Source organism: Leptonychotes weddellii, chromosome 4 (assembly GCF_054177405.1).
Source record: "Leptonychotes weddellii isolate Sample4059 chromosome 4, ASM5417740v2, whole genome shotgun sequence".
NCBI lineage: Eukaryota > Metazoa > Chordata > Mammalia > Carnivora > Phocidae > Leptonychotes > Leptonychotes weddellii.
This window is the reverse complement of record NC_138372.1, coordinates 100,683,543-100,689,542: the sequence shown is the minus strand read 5'-3', so window position 1 is coordinate 100,689,542 and position 6,000 is coordinate 100,683,543. Positions and strand designations below refer to the sequence as shown.

Genomic DNA, 6,000 nt, shown 5'->3' with positions numbered 1-6,000 from the left:
CGCTGAGCAGGGAGCCCGACTCAGGGCTCGATCCCAGGACCCTGGGATCATGACCTGAGCCAAAGGCAGACGCTTAACTGACTGAGCCACCCAGGTGCCCCCCATCTTTGCTATTTTTATATAGAGAGTAAATATGGCTTTAATTTAACTTTTTTTAGTAACTCATTTTTAAAAGAAACTTTAGATTGTTACCACGACCATAAATGGCATGACAGTATTACTTGTCATAAATAGAATATAGGTAGCAAAATACATTCAAGGAAATAAATCACTCTTGAATCCTAGCTAGGCATCCTTGCCAGGTGAGGACCCCAGCCTGAGGTTGCTGATTTTAGGTAGACACTAGCTCCAGGTTGAGATGTTTCCCTTATATAATTGGAAGGTTTGAAAGGGAATAACTTTTTCTACATGAGTCAGTATCAATTAAAACTACGTCCAAGAAGTACCTAAAATGACCTCATCACGTTGCTGTGCATCTCACTTCATGGGAATCCCTGAACAAGAACATGGCCTTAGGAGTGAGGAAGTGGACCCAAGATCCATTTAGGGGGCTCAAATCATAAAACCAGGGGTCAGATTAGAAAGGCTGCTGATTTCTCTTGTGAAGCTCCTTTTCTTTTTTCAGATGTTGGAGTCAACCCAGTTAAAGAAAACTTTTCAGCAAAACAATATAAAAATGGAAAGACATAAAAGAATAATAGTCATAATGCACACATATTTTATAATATATATAATACTTTTCTGTACCTTAACCACAGAAATGGCAAGGAAACAGTTCTTTTAAATAAATACATTGTAATGGTTAAGGATCTAAAAGAAGGTGATGATAATGATTATGGACCCCAAATTCTTTGACTCAACCTTGATTTTAATCATAGTTAAAACTAAGAATCACAAGCTTCTCACTTGAAAACCTTGACAAATGTGCTTTTAGCAATACAACAATGTAGATTGACCATTACTTTTTGTTTAGAGAGGAAAGAAAGAAGGTTGTTTACTATTTACTCATTATTATTAAAAAATAGGTTAAATCTCTAACTATTCTATGTCTGTGGGTCTCTTTCCTTCTTTTAGCTCATTAAAAGGACAAATAAAATTTTTAAGATTTCTTTATTTATTTGAGAGAGAGAGCATGAATGGGAGGGATGGAAGAAGAGGGACAGAGAATCTCAAGCAGACTCCAAGATGAGCATGGACCCCTACTCGGGGCTCCATCTCATGACCCTGAGATCATGACCTGAGCTGAAACCAAGAGTTGAACGCTCAACTGACTGTGCCACCCGGGTGCACCCCCCCCCGCCAAAAAAAGAATTTCATAAAAATAAAAGGTTTACCATGGAGCACCTGGGTGGCTCAGTCGTTTAAGCATCTGCCTTCGGCTCAGGTCACGGTCCTGAGGTCCTGAGATCGAGCCCCACGTCCAGCTCTCTGCTTGGCGGGGAGCTTGCTTCTCCCTCTCCACCTGCTTGTGTGGTCTCTCTCTCTCTGTCAAATAAATAAAATATTTTTAAAAATTAAAAAATAAAAGGTTCACCTTAATAATTTCAAGGGTTTATAACCTTAAGATTCTGATTGTTATAAGAAACTACATTTTAAGCACATTGGTTGTAGGAAATTGTGTTTGTTTAAAGTTATAAACAATCTTTTTCTCAGGAGATTAATTTTCATTAACTACCTTGTCATGATGAACTATAAAGGCCTCAAAGATTTTAAGAAGGCCATTAATTATATATGGAACAGCATTTCTTATGAGTTAGAAACACCTAAAAGTATACCTTATAAAAGCTACTACTCAAGTAAAATATATAAATATTTTAGCAAATTAACTTGAATACACAATGAAAAAAATGAAAAAAATCCCAAACTAAAAGAGAACAAAATGTAAAGAGGTGCATAATCTCAATAATCTAAACTGAAATTCATTCAACCCACTTTTCCTTCCTAACAAGGAAATACACTGCAGGAGGCTCTGGATTTCAGCCAGTTGTGTAGGAAATGACAAGGGAGAACTGGGTCCTGACCCAGCCCAGGAGCCCAGTATTCGTGGTGCTGCTGTGGATGGAGTTTGAAAGAGAGGTGGCTGAGCCACACAGAAGGGCGATGCAGGTGATGCTGCCTGTAGGGAGGAAGTCTGGTTACTACCCCTGCAGCACATGAGATAGGGCCTGGGGCTGCCCGATTGCAGGGTCTGTTTGTTAGAAGACCAAAGGGCAGAAAGTTGCTACAACAGTGGAAGTGAACCAATTAAGCTCATGTATCTCAAGTCATGCCAGGAAACTGTTTGCAGGAATTATAAGTCAGTTGCTCAATGAGAGCTAAGTACTTGTCAATTTCTTTCTTTTTTCTTTTAAGATTTTATTTATTTATTTGAGAGAGAGAGTGTGCATGAGCAGGGGGGAGGGGCAGAAGGTGAGGGAGAAACAGACTCCCTGCTGAGCAGGGAGCTCGATGTGAGGCTCGATCCCAGGACCCTGGGATCATGATCCGAGCCGAAAGCAGTTGCCAACTAAGCCACCCAGGTGCACTTCATCAATTTATTTCTGGAGACTAAATTGAAATGCAGCCCCGTCTCTAGATCTAGGTGAAAGGGACTCAGACCCTGGGACTACCCTGTAGGCCCTCCTTTGGGATCCCCCTCCTCACACTCTAAGCATGAGGAATAGAATTCCTTTCCCAATGTGCCCACTCCTTTTCAGAGACTTGCACTTCTCTTCCTTGGGTCTACTCTCCAGAGGGTGAACCTGGACATCAGTCTGTGTCCTTAGGCAGGTCATGGACTCCAGGGTGACAGGGGAAGAGGAGAGGTCCCTCATTCCACCATCACATTCCAGGGGGCATTTGGGTGAGTCCCAGATCTGGAACTTCACACCTGGCCCTCTCCATCACCATTTGGAAAAGTCTGAAGATAGGACATACATCATTTAACAGTTTTATCTTGATTTATCACTTTTAACTCTTTATATATTTCTACTATTGCCCCTGGCCACACAAAAGTAATGGAAATCATGACAGAGTAAGTTTAATACGTTAGGTTTGATAATGAAGTTATGAAAGGAATCCAGAAAAGTGAAATCCAAATAATAAAAAAATGTGTCAACAGGTCAGACTGATCTGAAATGGAGGCATCTGAGTCCAGTGGTCCCCAATCTAGAGAGGAACCCAGAAACGGATGTGAGCAATTCAGCATCTACCCTGGTCGTTAGTTTGCTAGGACTGAGATATTAAAGTTCCACACACTGGGTGGCACGAACAAGAGATTTATTTTCTCACAGTCTGGAGGCTGGAAGTCTGAGATCAAGGTGTCGGCAGGGTTGGTTTCTGTTGAGGCCTCTCTCCTTGGCTCGCAGATGGTTGCTTTCTCCCTGTGTTGTCACAGGGTCTTCTGTCCATGTGTACCTGTATCCCAATCTCCTCCTTTTATACAGACCCCAGTCATACTGGATTAGGAAAACCCATATGACTTCATTTTACTTTAATTACCTCTTCTAAAGACCCTGCCTCCAAATATAGACACATTCTGAGGTATGGAGGGCTAGGATTCAATGTGAATGGGAGGGAACACAATTCATCCTCTAACACCTAGCTTCTGGAGATTTTATCCTCAGCATATGCAACACCTTCTGTTTTCATTCTCTACTCAATATGAGACTCTGTGATGCAGACTTTTGTCTTCCGGTGTTGTTCCTTGGAAGGAAAGAGCACCATGTGCAAATGACAGTTATCAACCCATCATTAAAAAATAATCAACTGATATTTGGGTACCTTTCAGATGGTCTCTTTGAATTTCAATGGGATTCCTAGATCTAAAAGTCCCCAAATAAAATAATACATATATAATATAATAACAAAATAATTCCCAAAACTGCCCTGTGGAAGACAGAACACTAATCCCACTGCCCCCAGGTTATGTTCGAGGAGAAGGTTTCACACAGACTGTTCTGCAAACACCCCCATTTTGCAAACACCCCAAATGTACCGGGCTGCCCACCTGCCCGCCCTGCTGGCCATGCAGATGCCCCCCTGAGCTGGCCGGCCCCTTCCCTTACACTGATTCTTGCCAGTCTGTTATCCCTGGGGTTGTCAACTGCCCTCCCACGCAGAAAATCAGTTGCTGTGAACAGGCCAGAAGGGAAGGAAGACAAAGGAAGGGAAAGCTAGCTCTTTCAATGTGGGCTTAGGAAACACTGGGGTACACTGATCAAGTTGAGGCCCCTCATCCCTGAGGCTGAGCGATAAGGCTGCCTCTAGAGAGAAGAGTGGAAGGGACACCGACATTGGCATCACCAGACCAGTGATGGTTCAAAACCCACTCTGCTACTTACCAGCTGTACAGCTTCAGGTGTGTTCATGTGCATTGTAGCCACGGCTTTATCATCTATAGGTGCGCTCTTCAACACTTTGGCCACTAACCCTGGGTGGTGTTGAGCACTTGAAATGTGGCTAATCCAAAGAGAAAGAAACTCTAACTATAAATACACACCAGATTTCAAAGACGGTACAAAAAGGAAGAATACATGGGGCGTCTGGGTGGCTCAGTCCTTAGGCGTCTACCTTAGGCTCAGGTCATGATCCCAGAGTCCTGGGATCGAGCCCTGCGTCAGGCTCCCTGCTCGGCAGGAGCCTGCTTCTCCCTCTCCTTCTACTGCTCCCCCTGCTTGTGCTCTCACTCTGTCAAATAAATAAATAAAAATCTTAAAAAAAAAAAAAAGAAGAAGAAGAATATGGAATAGCTCATGAACAATTTTATGCAGATTACCTTTGAAACTATAATATTTTGGAGATACTGGGTAAAAGATATTACTAAAATTAATTTCATCTGTTTCTGTGGCTTTTTAAAAATGTGACTACTAGAAAATTTTAAATCACCTATCTGACTTGTCTTATATTTCTACTGGAGAGCACTGATCTATAACATGAGTTGGATGGCCATCTGTCCTGGTCTGCCCAGAACAGTCTTAAATTATGCCTAGTGTCCTTATGGAATGATCCAGTTTGGCACTTTTCCTGGATTTTTTTTTTTTAACAAAGTAGTACTGATAGTTGCATTAAAATAAGCTGGAATGAGTTTGCGGATCTGCATGCTAATACCTCTGGCTTCTGCTGTGCTCTCGTTATGGGTAGAGGAGACGCATTTCACAGGGAACAGAGGCTGACGTGTGGGCAATTCTTGCAATAACGTACGTCTTTTCCTGACCCTTTCCAGAAGCAATTTTACTTGCACCTCCCTTCCAAGGACACTTGCAGGTATGGGTAGATTAAACAAGATGCACTCAGAAACAGGCCTATTTACAAATTCTTGTGCATTTGGACAGCTGCAGCTTCTCTTTATGTCGGAACACCACCACAGCTGGTGTGGACACACTGCAAATTATGTCCGCATCACAACCGAATCCAAGTGCTTCTCTGACCCACAGTTTTCTTAACTTAGTAAGATCAACATTGTTTGATCTTACTGTTTCCAGGCCTCTGCACTCCACCCAGAATGTTTGGTATTTTCATCCCCAACTAATATCTACCACATGGCAGAATTTACTCTGCCATTGCTAAATGCTTCAACATCTTTGGAGAGTTTTTTCAATTAAAAGTATTCCGGTCCACAGAAAGAAGTCAATGGAAAGTACCAATAATTCCCACTTCATTAACTCCAGATGGAACTTTGAAAAAGACTGCAGGCAATTTTATTTTTAACAATTTTAAATAATAACTATATTGAAAAAAATATTTTCAGAAAAATACCAGCGCCATGGTGTTTAAAAGAGGTATGTCTTAAAAGTTGATTAAAGTATTTGAATATAAAGCATTACAGTATTTGAATATATAGCAAGAATAATGATTCTGTTATTTTAATGATCAGATAATCAATATAAAGTCATTTAAAATTTTTCTTCAATATACACAAATATATGCTCTTTTCACTTTTTAGAAAGAATAGGTATTTGCAAAATGATTTTTGAATCTAATTATTTTACAGATCTGCCACCATAATAAATCAATGTGTTG

The 6,000-nt window shown here is 41.0% G+C and overlaps 1 long non-coding RNA gene across 1 annotated transcript in view; it reads right to left on the bottom strand.

The window, feature by feature from the left end:
- Positions 1-1,139: 1,139 nt before the first annotated feature.
- The window catches only part of LOC145720897 (uncharacterized), a 40,816-nt gene continuing 35,955 nt past the window's right edge, over positions 1,140-6,000 (bottom strand). The window contains exon 3 of the long non-coding RNA XR_014144163.1: positions 1,140-1,485. This is a non-coding gene — a long non-coding RNA (uncharacterized LOC145720897). The remainder of the gene's footprint in view (positions 1,486-6,000) is intronic.